Here is an 18,526-nt window from a genome sequence, read left to right as displayed (position 1 = left end):
TCCCACTGCACTCCTGCCTGAGATCCGATCATGGAGCTGGGGACAGGAGATGGTGCCAAGGGGGAAGTCTTCACAACTCTCCCCAGGCTGGGCCTGTTTCTGGGTAAAAGAACTTGCAGCCACTCAAAACACAGTTTAGAAGAATGAAAATGTTCCTCACCGGAGGCGAGACTCAGCCACTCACAGGCCCTGTGGCCCCCAGAGGCAGGAAAGCACAGGGGAGCAATAACCATGTGAAATCAAGTCCCACCCCAGAGCCAGTGAGGCGGTTTACTGAACTTCTTGCACCTCTAATGCTCTGTGAGGCACAGGGAAGCTGACCGCTACCCTTCTTGCCCAATGCTTTGGAACAAGGAAGAACAAGGAAGGAAGGGCAGGGAGAAAAAGACAGCTGTCTTTTTCAGATTTACCAAAGGCAAGGACTTACTCAAGAGCCTCCCAAGTTGCAAGGACAGCAAATCAGCAAGGAGGCCAGAAAACAAAAACCCTAGCAAAGCTTCGGAGCAGTTCCCTGGGGCCATTCACAGCGGCGGGACTGGGGGGCGGGCGAGGGTGCAGCACCGCACCAAGCGGAGGAAAACAAGACACTCGCTCACCTGGCTTTTTAAACTCTCGCAGCTAAGACTGAAGGCAGAGGTGGCAATCTTCCGGACGAGAAGTCCAAAAGAACAGGTGTCCCCCACCCCCGCACGCCCCCAAGACCGGAGAAAAGCCCACCACTCTGGGAAAGACACCAGAGGAGGTCGGCGGCCAAGCAGGGTGAACTGGAAGTGGTGAAAGGTCGGGGCCGCCCCTAAGCGCCAGCTCCGGGGAGGCGCTCGCGGCAGAGGCCCCCGCGTTCCGTCGGGCAGGACCTCGCGCCCACCCCCTTGGCAAGGACACCGGGGAGGCGCCGGGACGCGGCCAGGGAGGAACTCGGCTGCGGTTACCTCGACCCGGGTCGGGGCAGACGACGCGCTCGGAGAAATTTCGAGGGCGCCCAGTCCCACAGTGGAAGGCCCCCAGGGCGGCGCCCCTGGACCCAAGTGTCCCCAGGACTCTCCGAGGGAGACGCGGCGTCACAAGAGGACGGAGGGAGTCCCCAGCCCCACCCGGACCCCATGGAGTCCGAACCCGCGGGGACGACGCGGAGGAGGAAGCGGCGATCCCAGCTCCGCGCCCCCGCCCCAAACCTGGCCCCGCAGACTCGCCCAGCCCCTGGCACGCGTCTCCCACCCCGGCCGGGGGTCCCGCGCCCTTGGGCTCCCTCCACGGGCGGCCGCGGGCCCGGCAGTGTTTGTAAACAAACCGGTCACGTGGCCCGGCGGCCGCTCCCCGCCCCCGGCGCCCGCAGCCCCCACGGGGACCCCACGGCGCCGCACCCCCAACCCCGCGCAGGCCCGGCCGGGGGAGTCCGGGGGCCGGGGACCCAGAGCCCGAGCTGACAGCGCGCCCCACGCCCACGCGCGCCCGGCCCGCGCCGCACTCCGGCGCACTCACCCGGCGACAGGCAGCCTCGTCCGGCCAGCGCGGGGCTTGGCTCCGCTGGGGTGCGCAACGGTGAAGCGCGGCCCGGCTGGGGCTCGTGCTCCCGGCGCGCTCTTAAAGCCACAGTCTCCGCCACCGCCGCGGCCGCCACTCCGCATCCCTCCGGGTCCGGGCCGGGGGGCTACCCCGTGATGGACGCGCCCCCGCGCCTATCCCCTCGGCTCAGCACATAGCAACACGCCGCGGGTTGGCCGGGCGCAGCCGCAGCCCATCCGCGCGGAGCCAATCATCGGAGGACGGAACTCCGCCCCCCGCTTCCCCGACCGCCCACTCCCCCACCCCTCGGCCCGGCCCGGCCTGGGCTACAGGAGAGCGTCTGGTTCGGGTCCCGCCCGTCCGGGCAACTTGCCGGAGGGGCAGGGACCCAGCGTGACAAAGCTGGGTGGGCTCTCAGCGCCTAGGAGGAGGCCGTTTATTTGGGCTTGGGGTTTGTCCCCAGGGCAGGGCTGGGATTCCCAAAACCTCGATTGTATTTTGGGGCGGGGGGATTTGCAGTGCTTCTTGGAGGCTCAAGACAGTCATTCCTTTCTTACGTTTTAAACCTCGCCCTAAGCCATAGCCTAAGTTACCAGAAGTGGCCCTCAGGACCCGGGGCAATTGAATTTAAAATGATAGTGCTAGTTCCACCCAGCCCACCCATGCCCTGCTCAGAAGCCAGGTATTTCCCCTCTTCTCTCTGCCCTGCTAGTAATTTCGGCGAATTAAAAGTACGAACGGGGCTTAGAAGAATTGAAGACCGCTCTATTGCTGCTAATTTTCCATGACTTTCAGAGGCAGATGACGGTAATTAGAGTGTGATGGTCCGAGTGACCAGAGGGGAGGAGTCCACGTTCTGGGTCACTGGGGTGGTGCTTTTCAAGGAAGAGCAGGTTAAAAAATAACCTCGTGGCAGTCAGGAAACCAGGGAGGCACCAGGTGGGTGGAGTGGGGCAGTTTCCCAGCAGGAAAACAGGACAGTTTGGTAAAGAATGTTGGCACGGACAAGGTGAACAGAGCAGGTCCTGCCTTTCACTCAAGACACTAGGGTTCCGCAGTTCCTCTGGGAACTCCTCCTCCAAGGAAATTAGTGTTTTACTGTGCAGCCATCAGGATGTGAGGTGCTGCAGGAGGTGCAGCTGACTCCCCGCCTTCCACACATTGGTTTGCACGTACACCCAGAATTCTGGCTCACCTGCGTCTCCACCCAGCTGTCTTTAAAATATGCTTGGTCAACCAAATTGTATTCAGTTAATATCTATTGCATGTGAATCCAGTCCCCAAAGTTAGTAAAAACAACAAAACACCCCAAATACCTCAGTATTGTGGGGCTGACATAGCCTCAGATTTGCAGTTTCGGTGTAAATAGAGGCTATGTCCTGCTTCACAAGTGACTAGTTTGAAGAGTCTAAAACGGGGGGAAAAATGCTTTCAGATGAGAAGGAATCACAAACAAGAACTGTTTAGCATTTAATCCTTAATCTAAGATGTGATGGATTATTTAGATTAGCAAGAGCTTGCCGTCTCGCCCTGATCTGCTTCTTGAGCAAGTTTCTTTGTCTCTCCAGGCCTAGGTTTCCACAGTTTAAAACGAGGAGGGTTGAAATAGGATGATCTCAAGTCCCTTCCAGCTCTGAAATTCTAAGTAGGGCCAGAAAGTCATGTTTGTTACAACGTTTCCGCAATATTGTGTGAGCGAATATTTGTGTTGCCACATCACCACTTCCTAACAGTAGATGCTGAATTAGTTTAACACCCTAGGATATTGGTATGTTATGTAACAAGACTGGTGGCTACTGTTTCTGTTTAAATAAAAGATAATGTTAGCTAAAGACGACTAGCCTCATACAGTGGTTTCAGAGGGAGCTCTGAGGACCTCTTCAGGCCTGCTGTGTGTATGCAGGGGACTGGAAGAGGCCCCAGACCTTAGGGTCAGGAGACAATGAAACCAGCCAGCCCGCCAACAACAAAAAAAGTATTAAGCCTGATCATGCCTCCTTCCAGTCAAAAAGAGCCAAGCATTTTGAGCTGGTAAAGGAGAAGGGAGAGGTGAAACAATGAAGTAAGTGAAACAAAGTAATAGATGCAACTTCTCTTCTCTGAACCCAGAGAGGGGCACTTGAATTGTCCCTCAATACGTTTTCTCAGTGCCTATTATGGGCAGAATTTCCTGCTTGACTTGGATGATAGTATTCTGAAGAATCTACTGAGAGGAGAGACGCTGAGGCCAATGGAGAGTTGGTGAAATGAGACAGATGTTTATCCTGGAAAGCAAAAAGGGACGGAGAGAGAGAGAGAGAAATAAACAAATTTGTTCAGAGTCAGCCAAGGCTTAAACAAACAAACAAACAAAAACCCTTGCTGGTAAAAGTTTGAGAGATTCCTGGCCTCACAGACAGATTATCAGCCTGCCTTTGTAAATGGAACAGTACCTCTGTCTCCTCTGTGTGAAGCCAAATTCATTCATTCCCAGAGCCTTCACGGAATTATTTTCCAGCAGCCTCTCACTAATCCCATCTTCCCTCTGTTGCCATATTGGTGCTACTGCTGCTGTAAACAGAGTCACTTTTATGTGTTCACCTTACTCAACCTCTCAACCTTCACATTATTAATTTGAAATAATTAATTACATCTTCCTTCCCCTCATCCACCATCCCCCAGCTCATCAACAGGTCCTGTCAGTTTCACTTCACAAATATGTATTTGCTCTGAACACATCTGCCTCTGCTGCTGCACCCTGGTTGGAGCCACCAACATCCTCTTGCCTAGAATAAGCAACAGCTTCCCAACTGATCTCCCTGCTTCCAGCCCATTCTCTGTGCAGCAGCCAGATGGTACTTCTAAACAAACTCCTTCTGGTGGCCCACAGGCCCTAGTAACCAGGCCTGCCAACTTCTCTGGTCTTCTACCATCTGTCCTTTGCTCAAACTGCTGCAGTCAAGCTGGCCTTTTTTCTGTTCCTCGTCCTGTTGTAGGGTGTTTGTATTTGCCATCCCCTCCACCTGGAACACCTTGCCCCCAGAAGGCTGCCTCTTCACCATTTGGTTCTGAGGTCAAATGCCGGGTGCAGTGGCTCATGCCTGTAATCCCAGCACTTTGGAAGGCCAGAGCAGGCAGATCACCTGAGGTCAGGAGTTCGAGACCAGCCAGCATGGTGAAACACCGTCTCTACTAAAAATACAAAAATCAGCTGGCCATGGTGGCAGGCGCCTGTAATCCCAGCTTCTAGGGAGGCTGAGGCAGGAGAATCATTTGAACCCAGGAGGCAGAGGTTGCAGTGAGCCAAGATCACGCCACTGCACTCCAGCCTGGGAGACAGAGCGAGACTCTGTTTCAAAAAAAAAAAAAAAAGCCTCCTCCAGAGAGGACTACCCATTCATACATGCCATGCCCCCTTTCTATCATAACCCCAATTTATTTTCTTCATAATACATATCGCTCTCTCAAATCATCTTGTTCATTTCTTTGTGCTTTTTTTTTGTCCCATCCAGCTCTGAAGTGTAAACTCTGTGTAAACATCAGAGGGACCTGTCTGTCTTGCTTCCTGTTGTGTCCCTGTGCCAAGAACAGTGACTAGCACTCAACAAATTTTTGAGTGACTATCTGAACAAATGCATGAATGTGCCTACTGCCTCCTATCTTTGTCCCTGCGGTTTCTTTCACTTGGAATATTGTTCTCTCCTTTATCCCCCTTCCCCACCCCTCATCCCTTCCTTCTCATCCCATCTCAAATCCATTTGCCTGACGATTCAGTCCAAAGATTGGATAAAGTATCACTTCTGTGGAGGAATTTCCCTTAGCCTCCCCAGAAAAATTAATTTTCCTCTTCTTACTACCCTACATAGCACTTTACTCAGAGCTCCATTACGTCACCCCACACTCTACACTCCCAATTAAGAGTTATCAGTTATCTGTCCTCTCTGCCAGTCCTTCTTGGGCTGGAACCTTATCAGATCATCCTTGTATTTTCAGCACCTGGCACGTGGTAGGCCCTCCCTAAAGGTTTATATCTGAGTTGAATCCAGTGGGAATCCAAGCAGAAATTGATAGGATCTGTTCTCAGAGTATACTGATCAACAGATAGCAGTCTTACTTTGTAGTACGATAACATTAAACTTGAAACTTTAGGCTATTCTATATAAAAGGGACAACCTACATTTTAAAAATCACAATACAATGGAAACTTCCTGAAGGCTAGTGGCCACAGGCTCTCACACTACCATACCACCTGGGAAAATGGCCAGCTCTGCCTGTGTAGGAGGGAGAGCTGCTCCTCACAGGTCTCACCATACCCCATCCAAACCCCACTCCAGTAAAGTCCCATGACATTACATCACAGAAGAGGGCCTGATGCCATCTTCCCACAGACAGATTATGGTAACAGTGCTTTGTTTCTTTTTTTTTTTTTTTTTTTTTTTTTTTTTTTTTTGAGACGGAGTCTCGCTCTGTTGCCCAGGCTGGAGTGCAGTGGCGCAATCTCGGCTCACTGCAAGCTCCGCCTCCCGGGTTCACGCCATTCTCCTGCCTCAGCCTCTCCGAGTAGCTGGGACTACAGGCGCCCGCCACCAGGCCCGGCTAATTTTTTTGTATTTTTAGTGGAGACGGGGTTTCACCGTGGTCTCGATCTCCTGACCTCGTGATCCGCCCGCCTCGGCCTCCCAAAGTGCTGGGATTACAAGCGTGAGCCACCGCGCCCGGCCCAGTGCTTTGTTTCTTTATGTACAATAAATGCTTTCTCTGATCCCTGTCCAAGTCTCTTATTTTCAGTCGTGAAAATGGCTGATTCTGTGCCTTTCAGACTGTTAACAAGACAGGGTTGTACCTCGGGCTTCCTGAATGCTTTAACAAAACATTTGCTACTATTTATTGAGCACATATTGTGTGCAGAGCAGTTTATCTTCTATCTAGTTATATTTAATCCTCAAAGCAACCAGCAAGATAGATATTTCCCTCATTTTAGAAAGGAGCTGATGCTATGAAATTTGAACCCTGATCCAGCTGGCTTCAAAACCTAATCATTCTTTTTCTTCTACACCATCAAAGACTAAAACTGCTTACCTTCTGTTATCCTGAAATATCCCAATTGCCTTTACAAGAAAACACCCAAAGATCAAACTACTCCACAAAGCAAAACCCTATGCCAATCTAAAAGATCTGGAAGCAAGAGTGGTGAGGGCTCAGCACCTCCCTCTTAACTACAGTAAAAATCATTTATTTGGTGCTTCCTATGTTTTAGAAACAGGTATAGACATGTTACATGCATTGTTTAATTTAATCTAATATTCACAAGAACCACAGGTCTACATTTTTAAAGCATAATTCCAAAGTCCAAAAAGCTCTGAAAATCCAAAGATAGTTTGACGTGGCTCACTCGATGGCAAACTTTATCTGACATGAGGTCATTTCTAGTCTTTGTTAATTCCACCTAGAATATCCATATGTTTCTTTTTTTTTTTTTTTTTTTTGAGACAGAGTCTCGCTCTGTCGCCCAGGCTGTAGTGCAGTGGCGCAATCTCGGCTCACTGCAAGCTCCGCCTCCCGGGTTCACGCCATTCTCCTGCCTCAGCCTGCGGAATAGCTGGGACTACAGGCGCCCGCCACCGCGCCCGGCTAATTTTTTGTATTTTTAGTAGAGACGTGGTTTCGCCATGGTCTCGATCCCCTGACCTCGTGATCCGCCCGCCTCGGCCTCCCAAAGTGCTGGGATTACAGGCGTGAGCCACCGCGCCCGGCCTAGAATATCCATATGTTTCTTGTAGAAATATTAATGATTGAAAGAGTACAAACTCAGCCTGGCAAGGCGGTTCATGCCTCTAATCCCAACACTTAGGGAGGCTGAGGCAGGCTGATCACTTGAGGCCAGGAGTTTGAAACCAGCCTGGCCAACATGGTGAAACCCTGTCTCTACTACAAAAATACAAAAATTAGCCAGCATGGTGGCACATGCCTGTAATCCCAGCTACTCAGGAGGCTGCAGCAGGGGAATCGCACGAACCTGGGAGGCAGAGGCTACAGTGAACCAAGATAGCACCACTACACTCCAGCCTGGGCGACAGAGCTAGGCTCTGTCTCTAAATAAATAAATAAATAAGTACAAACTCCCTAGCTTCTCTGTAATGTGCAGTATATGAGCTGAAAGATTTGGGAATCTAAAACACATCTATCTCAGGGTTTCAAATAAGAGATTGATAACTGGCAAGTAAATGTAGGCTCAGAGAGGTTCAGTAATTTTCCCAAGGTCAGCTAGTAATTGTAATGCTAGAATTAGAAATATATGTGAGGCTGGGCATGGTGGCTCACGCCTGTAATCCCAGCACTTTGGGAGGCCCAGGCGGGCAGATCACCTGAGGTCAGGAGTTCAAAACCAGTCTGGCCAACATGGTGAAACCCCGTCTCCACTAAAAACACCAAAAAAAGGCCAGGCGCGGTGGCTCAAGCCTGTAATCCCAGCACTTTGGGAGGCCGAGGCGGGCGGATCACGAGGTCAGGAGATCGAGACCATCCTGGCTAACACGGTGAAACCCCGTCTCTACTAAAAGTACTAAAAATTAGCTGGGCGCGGTGGCGGGCGCCTGTAGTCCCAGCTACTCGGGAGGCTGAGGCAGGAGAATGGCGTGAACCCGGGAGGTGGAGCTTGCAGTGAGCCGAGATCGCGCCACTGCACTCCAGCCTGGGGGACAGAGAAAGACTCCGTCTCGGAAAAAAAAAAAAAAAAAAAAATTAGCTGGGCGTGGTGGTACATGCCTGTAATCCCAGCTGCTTGGGAGGCTGAGGCAGGAGAATCGCTTGAACCTGGGAGGTGGAGGTTGCAGTGAGCGGAGATTGCACCATTGCATTCCAGCCTGGGTGACAAGAGAAAAAACTCCATCTCAAAAAAAGAAAAAAAAAGAGAGAGAAAAAGAAATATATTTGAAACTGAAAAAAATATTTGGAGCATGTATGACAGACTAAGGGCTAATTTTTCTGAAGGAAAAGATATGAAGTGACAGTTCATGATAGAAGAAAAACAAATACCTTGTAAAGATATGGAAAAAAGTGTTAAATCTTGTAACAAGAAAAATTAAAATTACAATGAGGTGCTATTTTAATCTGTCAAAATTGGCAAGTAATGGCGGGGCATAGTGGCGGGCGCCTGTAGTCCCAGCTACTCGGGAGGCTGAGGCAGGAGAATCACTTAAACCCATGAGGCGGAGGTTGCAGTGAGATGAGATCGGGCCACTGCACTCCAGCCTGGGGTACATAGCGAGACTCTGTCTCAAACAAACAAACAAACAAACAAAAAATTGGCAAGTAGTAAACAGTTCAATAACACTGCTTTGGAGAAGATGTGAAAAAACAGCCACTCATATATTGTTAGCAGTAAGGTAAATTGGCATAATTTATTTCTATAGAGGACAATTTGGTAATCTCTCTCAAAATTAGAGATTAAAATCTCTCAAAAATCTCAAGATTAATATATTCAGAAATTTCACTTCTAGGGATTTATTTTAATTTATTTTTATTTTATATATTTTTTAGAGACAGGGCTGCCTGTGTTGCCCAGGCTGGTTTCGAGCTCCTAGGCTCAAGCAGTCCTCCCACCTCAGCCTCCCAAAGTTCTGGGAATACAGGCAAGAATTTTTTTAAAGTATTTTTTAAAGTGGCTAGGAATTTTTTTAAAGTATTTTTTTGGAAGTAGGCTCTTGCTTGGCCGGGCGCGGTGGCCCACGCTTGTAATCCCAGCACTTTGGGAGGCCGAGGCGGGCGGATCATGAGGTCAGGAGATCGAGACCACGGTGAAACCCTGTCTCTACTAAAAATACAAAAAATTAGCCGGGCGTGGTGGCGGGCGCCTGTAGTCCCAGCTACTCGGAGAGGCTGAGGCAGGAGAATGGCGTGAACCCGGGAGGCGGAGCTTGCAGTGAGCTGAGATTGCGCCACTGCACTCCAGCCTGGGCGACAGAGCGAGACTCCGTCTCAAAAAAAAAAAAGAAAAAAAAAAAAAAAAAAAAAGGAAGTAGGCTCTTGCTATGTTGCCCAGGCTTGCCTCCAACTCCTGGACTCAAGCAAGCCTTCTACCTGTCTTTCCAGTCACTGGAATTACAGGCAGGCACCACCATGCCTGGCTAGGAGTTTATTTATTTATTTATTTATTATTTTTATTTTTTGAGATGGAGTTTCGCTCGTCGCCCAGGCTGGAGCGCAATGGTGCGATCTCTGCTCACTGCAACCTCCACCCACCTCGGCCTCCCAAAGTGCTGGGATTACAGGCATGAGCCACCGCACGCCCAGCCAGAATTTATTTATTTATTTATTTATTTTTATTTTTTATTTATTTTTTTTTTTGAGATGGACTCTTGCTCTGTCCCTCAGGCTGGAGTACAGTGGCGCGATCTCGGCTCACTGCAAGCTCCGCCTCCCAGGTTCACACCATTCTCCTGCCTCAGCCTCCCCAGTAGCTGGGACTACAGGCGCCCGCCAATACGCCCAGCTAATTTTTTGTATTTTTAGTAGAGACGGGGTTTCACCGTGTTAGCCAGGATGGTCTCGATCTCCTGACCTCGTGATCTGCCCGCCTCGGCCTCCCAAAGTGCTGGGATTACAGGCTTGAGCCACCGCGCCCGGCCCAGAATTTATTTTTAAAATAACTCGCACACAGCGCCGGGCACGGTGGCTCACACCTGTAATTCCAGCACTTTGGGAGGCTGAAGCGGGTGGATTCCATGAGACCAGGAGTTCAAGACCAGCCTGGCCAAACCCAGCCTCTACTAAAAATACAAAAATTAGCCAGGCGTGGTAGTGTGGGCCTGTAATCCCAGCTGCTAGGGAGTCTGAGGCACTAGAATCGCTTGAACTGCAGAGGGTTGCAGTGAGCCGAGATCGTGTCACTGCACTCTAGCCTGGGTGACAGACGGAGACTCTATCTCAAAAAAAAAAAAAAAAAGAAAAGATAACATACATGTGCACAAAGATGTATGTAAATAGATATTGTAAAATTATTAGTATTATCAAATGACTGACTCTCTAGGGATGTAACTTTGCAATTGGTTAAAGCCCATTTTACAACTCTCTAACATTGATAATGGTGGATGATTATTTTTCTGTCCAGCAGAAGAGAACCTGAAAGGTTATTATTTTTACCATGCACGACGTTAACTAGTTTTGTATCAAGCTTAGCAATTCAGAATTTCTTTTTTTAAAAAATCAGATATCAGATTACAAGCTTCAACAAAATTTCTTTTTATCCATTGACTTTATTCATCTCAATTTTTTTTTTTTTTTTTTGAGACAGTCTTGCTCTGTCACCCAGGCTGGAGTGCCGTGGTGTGATCTTGGCTCACTGCAACCTTCACCTCCCAGGTTCAACAATTCTCTTGCCTCAGTCTCCTGAGTAGCTGGGACTACAGATATGTGCCACCACGCCCGGCTAATTCTTGTGTGTGTATGTGGTTTTTTGTTTTGTTTTGTTTTTTGTTTTTTAGTATAAACGGGGTTTTACCATGCTGGCCAGGCTGGTCTTGAACTCCTGGTCTTAAGTGATCTGCCCGCCTTGGCCTCCCAAAGTGCTAGGATTACAGACATGAGCCACTTCGCCCAGCCTCATCTCAATTGTAGTATTCTCTTTTGAACAGACTTTGTCGTTCTGCTGGTTTCTTCATTAATGAGTTAAATAAAACTCTAATAATGCTTTCTATGCATTTTTATTAGAAATATGCTTTCCATCTTTTGAGACTGATGCTTTGAAATAACCCAAATCTGTCTATAAAGGACTGGTTGAAGAAATTACAATGCTTCTATACAAAGCAATACTGTGCAGCCATTAAAAACAGACAACGCTACACATAGATGCTCCTTAAGAGCAAAGATCTTCGGTTCCCTAATGAACCTAAGTGCCTACAGTTGTTTCTGGGCACATAGTCGGTCTTAGTTTATTTCTGGCTATGATAATAAACAACCCCAATATGTCAGTGGCTAACACACATGCACACACACATTCACATACAAAATTTATTTTTCCCTCATGAATATGTAGAGAAGCTATGGCATACCGCTTCAGGCTGAGGGTCACAGATTGAATTTAGGTTGGTTTCTATTATCATTTAGAAACCCCTAATGTGCATGAAATATATGGATACCTATGATGGTTCTTAAGCCTCTACTTAGAACTGACCCACTGTCAATTCTACCCACAGGCCATTGGTCAAAGGAAATCATATGGCCAACCACAAAGTCAAGAGTGAAAGGAAGTCATCCTCTATCTTCTTTACTGATAGAGTATCCAAAGTTACAGAGCAGAGAGCATGATATATAACCTACCATAAAGAGTAGCAAACAACAATCCAGTCTGTTATAGTGCTTGGTAAATATGTGTTGAATGAATGAATGAAGAGTAAACACACTCCAGGATTTAAACGAAAGAAAAGCATGCTACACAACAATTGTACAAAGTATGCCATCGTTTGTTTTAAAATATATACTTATGGCCAGGCCCGGTGGCTCACGCCTGTAATCTCAGCACTTTGGGAGGCTGAGGCAGGCGGATCGCCTAAGGTCAGGAGTTCGAGACTAGCTTGGCCAGCATGGTAAAACCCCGTCTCCACTAAAAATACAAAAATTAGCCAGGCGTGGTGGTGGGCACCTGTAATCCCAGCTACTCACGAAGCTGAGGCAAGATAATCACTTGAACCCGGGAGGCGGAGGTTGCAGTGAGCCTAGATCGCGCCATTGCGCTCCAGCCTAGGCAACAGAGTGCGACTCCGTCTCAAAAAAAATGTGTGTGTGTGTGTATACATACATATGAGTACGTACACAAGTATGCTTGAATATGACTTTACTATCACCAGAAGAATGTACAAAGCATGCCTAACTGTGGTTGCTGCTGGAGAAGAAAACTGGGACACCGGAGGTTAAGGATGAAAGGGAGCCTTTCCATTTAGTATCATGTGTATGCATTGCTATTAAACAATAAAATTAAATTCTCTAAGGAGAGAATAGAAAGAACAACCAAAGACTGCTTATAGGGTCCACACCCTAAAACCCTGTTCTATACACTGTGTTTTGATTAAGTATGGATTTATTCTTCTTTTGGTTATTAATTCATTGCAGACACACTGGGCATGGGATCTCTTCTGTCTCTAGTTCCTCCAGACTTACTTATTGCACAGAACTAGTTATAACAAAAATCCAACCAAACCCTCCCAAAGTGCTGGGATTACAGGTGCAAGCCACTGTGCCCAGCCCTACAGCAGTTGTTTGTTTTTCATTTTTTGTTTTTTTTTTTGATACAGAGTCTCGCTCTGTCACCCAAACTGGAGTGCAGTGGCACGATCTCAGCTCATTGCAACCTCAGCCTCCTGGCTTCAAGAGATCCCTCCCATTTTAGCCTCCAGAGTAGCTGGGATTACAGGCATATGCCACCACATAGGCTAATTTTTTTTTTTTTTTTTTTTTGTAGGGATAGGGTTTCGCCATGTTGCCCAGGTTGGTCTCAAACTCCTGAACTCAAGTGATCTACCTGCCTCGTCCTCCCACGTGCTGGGATTATAGACTTAAGCCACCATGCTCAGCCTTCTACAGCAGTATTTTCAAACTCAGTAGAAGCCTCCCCATTCCTGGGAAGCCTCATAGTTGAAGTCCCTAAGGAAATAAGAGTAAATTTGTTTACCATGATTCCTTCAACCAGATTAGCTCTTTTAGCTACGTTGCTTCTGAGTAAATAAAACCATTCCTTTAGGCCAGGCTCAGTGGCTCACGTGAGCCTGTAATCCCAGCACTTTGGGAGGCCGAGGTGAGCAGATCACCTGAGGTCAGAAGTTCAACACAAGCCTGGCCAAGATAGAGAAACCCCATCTGTACTAAAAATACAAAAATTAGCTGGGCATGGTGGCGCACACCTGTAATCGCAGCTATTCAGGAGGCTAACCTAAGGCAGGAGAATCACTTGAACCCGGGAAGCAGAGGTTGCAATGGAGCTGAGATCATGCTACTGCACTCCACCCTGGGAGACAGAGTGAGACTCCCTCTCAAAAACAAAACAAAACAAAAAAAACAACAAAAAAAACCCCCATTCTTTTAATAGTAAAACATGGTGATGACTGTGGCCTCCTCATACTTTGTGGGTTTGTATAGTCAAGTATAGTCCATACGCACTCCCAGAACTTCAGATATAGTACCTCTCAGAGAGTAACAATAAGGAAAATCAAAATATGATGGAAGAGATTAAACATCTACACAAAAGACACCTTGTCAGCAAGTAGGTGGCTAGAGATTTGGGGCCATCCATATCCAATCACAGGGATTAGGGCATAATTTTTAGGCCCTAATTTAAGAACAATTGTATATTGCTATTGTGTCCAAAGCTGTAAAATATTCTAGTCTCTGAGTGAATCCATTGTAATGTATGTTGTCCGAAGAATAGCCTGATGAATTACTGAGGTATCCCAGGGAAGAATAAAAACGTCACAGCTGGCCGGGTGCGGTGGCTCACGCCTGTAATCCCAGCACTTTGAGAGGCCGAGGCGGGCGGATCACGAGGTCAGGAGATCCAGACCATCCTGGCTAACACAGTGAAACCCCGTCTCTACTAAAAACACAAAAAAATTAGCCGGGCATGGTGGTGGGGGCCTATAGTCCCAGCTACTTGGGAGGCTGAGGCAGGAGAATGGTGTGAACCCAGGAGGCGGAGCTTGCAGTGAGCTGAGATAGCGCCACTGCAACTCCAGCCTGGGCAACAGAGTGAGACTCCGTCTCAAAAAAAAAAAAAAAAATCACAGCTGAAGGAGTTGACACCTCAGTTACTAGTTTTACCTCAGCATATTGTGTGGGACCCTGCAGTTACTGTGTCCTGTTTAATGGATTTACAGATTGTATTACATCATTCCTCTTCCACTAAGCTAACCCTCACAAAATGGATAAGGGTTTAACAAGATTCTTGCAAAGGCTGGATGTGGTGGCTCACGCCTGTAATCCCAGCACTTTAGGAGGCCGAGGCGGGTGAATCACGAGGTCAGGAGATCGAGACCATCCTGGCTAACACGGTGAAACCCCGTCTCTACTAAAAAATACAAAAAAATTAGCTGGCCGTGGTGGCGGCCGCCTGTATTCCCAGCTACCCAGGAGGCTGAAGCAGGAGAATGGTGTGAACCCGGGAGGCGGAGCTTGCAGTGAGCCAAGACCACGCCACTGCACTCCAGCCTGGGTGACAGAGTGAGACTCCGTCTCAAAAAGAAAAAAAAAAAAAGAAGAAAAGAAAAAGAAAAAGAAAAGTGTTAATCTTACCATGTTGGCCAGGCTGGTCTCCAACTCATGACCTCAAGTGATCCACCCTCCTCAGCCTCCCAAAATGCTGGGATTACAGGAGTGAGCCACCACACCTGGCCCCACTTCCTTTCTTTTATTTTCTTTCCAAACACAGGATCTTGCTCTGTCACCTGGGCTGGAATGCAAGGGTACAGCCTTGAGCTCCTGGCTCTAAGTGATTTTCTCACTTCAGCCTCCCAAGTACCTGGGACTACAGGTGCACACCACCACACCCAGCTAATTTTCAAGTTTTTTTTTTTTTTACAAGTTGGGTCTTGCTTTGTTTCCCAGGCTGGTCTCCAACTCCTGGCCTCAAACGATCCTCTGCCCTTGGCCTCCCAAAGTCTGGATTAAAGGCTTGAGCCACCACACTCAGCTAGATTGACACTTTACTTACCCCTAATACATTTGTCAGCCTATCTTTCAGACACATTACATTATAAAAGCAATTCAGATTTGACGAGATGATAATACCAAAAAAAAAAGAGAGAGCTAAATTATCCACAGATGACTTATGTGTTAGGGTTCTCTACAGGGACAGAATGAATAGGATAGATGTATATATGAAGGGGAATTTATTAAGGAGTATTCACTCACACGATCACAAGATGACATTCCACAATAGACTGTCTGCAAGCTGAGGAGCAAGGAAGCCAGTCCGAGTCCCAAAACCTCAAAAGCAGAAAGCCAACAGTGCAGCCTTCAGTCTGTGTTTGAAGGTCCAAGAGTCCCAAAGCTGAAGAACTTGGAGTCTGATTTTGAGGGTAGGAAGCGTCCAGCATGGGAGAAAGACGGAGCCCAGGAGGCTAAGCCAATCTAGCCTTTTCGCATTCTTCTGCCTGCTTTTATTCTGGCCACTCTGGCAGGTGATTAGATGGTACCCACCCAGACTGAGGGTGGGTCTGCCTTTCCCAGTCCACTGACTCAGATGTTAATTTCCTTTGGCAACACCCTCACAGACACATCCAGGTACAATACTTTGCATCCTTCAGTCCAATCAAGTTGACACTATTAACCATCATAATTTGAAAGGTAGATTTATAATTTTTTACCATTAGGAACACACAATCAAAAAAATTTGGAGACCCTTGGTCTGAAAAAAGTGATGGCTTGTTTTGTTTTTGTTTTCAGACATGGTCTCACTCTGTTACCCAGGCTGGAGTGCAGTAGCCTAATCTCAGCTCACTGTGACCTCCGCCTCCCAGGTTCAAAGATTCTCCGCCTCAGCCTCCGAGTAGCTGGGATTACAGGCGTGTGCCACCATGCCTCGCTAATTTTTGTATTTTTTTTTTTTTTTTGAGACGGAGTCTCGCTCTGTCGCCCAGGCTGGAGTGCAGTGGTGCAGTCTCGGCTCACTGCAACCTCTGCCTCCCAGGTTCAAGCGATTCTCCTGCCTCAGCCTCCTGAGTAACTGGGATTTCAGGCGCCTGCCACCAGGGCCAGGTAATTTTTGTATTTTTAGTAGAGACAGAATTTCACCATATTGGCCAGGGTGGTCTCAAAATCCTTGCCTCAGGTGATCTGCCCACCTTGGCCTCCCAAAGTGCTGGGATGACAGGCGTGAGCCACCATGCTGGACCCAGTGTGTATTTCTTTTCTTTTTTTTTTTTTTTCTGAGACGGAGTCTTGCTCTGTCGCCCAGGCTAGAGTGCAGTGGCGCGATCTCGGCTCACTGCAAGCTCCACCTCCCGGGTTCACGCCATTCTCCTGCCTCAGCCTCCCGAGTAGCTGGGACTACAGGCGCCCGCCAACACGCCCGGCTAATTTTTTTTGTATTTTTAGTAGAGACGGGGTTTCACCGTGTTAGCCAGGATGGTCTCGATCTCCTGACCTCGTGATCCGCCCGCCTTGGCCTCCCAAAGTGCTGGGATTACAGGCTTGAGCCACCGCGCCCGGCCTTCCCCAGTGTGTATTTCTTACAGGTAAAGAATGCACCATCGCCGGGCGTGGTGGCTCACACCTGTCATCCCAGCACGTTGGGAGGCCGAGGCGGGCGGATCACGAGGTCAGGAGATCAAGACCATCCTGGCTAACAAGGTGAAACCCCGTCTCTACTAAATATACAAAAATTAGCCAGGCATGGTGGCAGGTGCCTGTAGTCTCAGCTACCCGGGAGGCTGAGGCAGGAGAATGGCGTGAACCCGGGAGGCGGAGCTTGCAGTGAGACGAGATTTCGCCACTGCACTCTAGCCTGGGCAACAGAGTGAGACTCCATCTCAAAAAAAAAAAAAAAAAATGCACCATCCACTGGTAACATCTGGTCATTGCATAATACAACACTGGTCTCTTGTGAACTTGGTTAACGTGGATTCATCTCCAAGACACTGCTCACCTCTCAATAATGAGGTCCTAGATTTGTTAAGGTAATCTAGGCTTTGTTTCCAAAAGAAAGAAGTTTCTAGCTCTGAATTATATTAATTCTGTAGGACACCTAACTTTTTTTCATTTTTGTTTTGAGCCAGGGTATTGCTCTGTCGCCCAGGCTGGAGCACAGTGGTGGGATCTCAGTTCACTGCAATCTCTGCCTCCTGGGCTCAAGCGATCCTCCCACTTCAGCCTCCTGAGTAACTGGGATTACAGGCACAAGCCAACACTCCCAGCTAGTATTTGTATTTTTTGTAGAGACAGAGTTTCGCCATGTTGCCGAGGCTGGTCCGGAACTCCTGGGCTCAAGTGATCCACCTGCCTTGGCCTCCCAAAGTGTTGGGATTACAGGCATGAGCCTGGCCACGTAATGTTATCCTTGCTTAACAGCTCTTTCTTCTGTAGCCTGTTTTTTTTTGTTTTTTGTTTTTGAGAGGGAGCCTTGCTCTGTTGCCCAGGCTGGGATATAGTGGCACCATCCCAGCTCACTGCAACCTCTGCCTCCCAGGTTCAAGCAATTCTTGTGCCTCAGCCTCCCAAGTAGCTGGGATTACAGACATGTGCCACCACGCCTGGCTAATTTTTGTATTTTTAGTAGAGATGGGGTTTCATCATGTTGGCCTGTTCTTCAACTCCTGACCTCAGATGACCCGATTGCCTCAGCCTCCCAAAGTGCTGGGATTACAGCCATGAGCCACCATGACCGGCCTCTGTGGCCAGTTTTTGAACAGTGTTAATTTACTAATTTGTAAGCTTAATTGTTGTTTTGGTCTGCCCAGCACTGAGGCCCAGGCTCCCAACAGAGGTTCATCAGACAACATGATACACAAGATCAACTGAGATGCAGAGGCGAGAGTTTAAACAACAGCTCAGACCAGCGTTCTACCACGGCAGAGTGCGAACTCATTGCATGGCCAGCTACTTCTCCTTTCTGCTGCATTCTCCTTCCCTTGACTGGGCTCTTCCTTCTTTGAATGAAACAAATAGGTCCATTTCATTTAGTCAAATGACAATATCATCTGCTGTCCTGGCAGCTTGACTGACCAGACTTTTATTTTACCCTCACTGCCTGATGGGAATATTCCAACTCCATCAGTTTTGTGGGGTGATGAGCAGTCTATGCAGGCAGGGTAACATTGGGCCCCCATGGAACTGGGCAGACTTTAGATCAATTAGGACAGCAGTTCTCAGCCTTGGTTGTATATGAGAACCACCTGGAAAGCTTTTGAAAAATACCAGTGCCATGCATGCCCTACTCCTAGGCAATTCTAATTGCCTTAATTGGTCCAGGATAGATCCTGGTCATAGATGGCTTTATTATTATTTTATTTTATTTTTTGAGACAGAGTCTTGCTCTGTCACCCAGCCTGGAGTGCAGTGG

The 18,526-nt window shown here is 48.2% G+C and overlaps 1 protein-coding gene across 5 annotated transcripts in view; it reads right to left on the bottom strand.

The window, feature by feature from the left end:
- Positions 1-1,716, bottom strand: part of YPEL2 (yippee like 2) — a 69,524-nt gene extending 67,808 nt beyond the window's left edge. For 2 of the 5 annotated variants that reach the window (XR_008653180.2, XM_055257805.2), the window contains exon 1: positions 930-1,055. The gene's annotated coding sequence lies outside the window, so the exon portion shown is untranslated. The other 3 variants (XM_055257808.2, XM_055257809.2, XM_055257806.2) reach the window with 3 other exon arrangements.
- Between the last annotated feature and the right edge of the window lie 16,810 nt (positions 1,717-18,526).

The sequence above is a fragment of the Symphalangus syndactylus genome, chromosome 20, assembly GCF_028878055.3.
Source record: "Symphalangus syndactylus isolate Jambi chromosome 20, NHGRI_mSymSyn1-v2.1_pri, whole genome shotgun sequence".
NCBI lineage: Eukaryota > Metazoa > Chordata > Mammalia > Primates > Hylobatidae > Symphalangus > Symphalangus syndactylus.
Note: the sequence above shows the minus strand (reverse complement) of the source record. Positions and strands in the feature narration are given on the sequence as shown.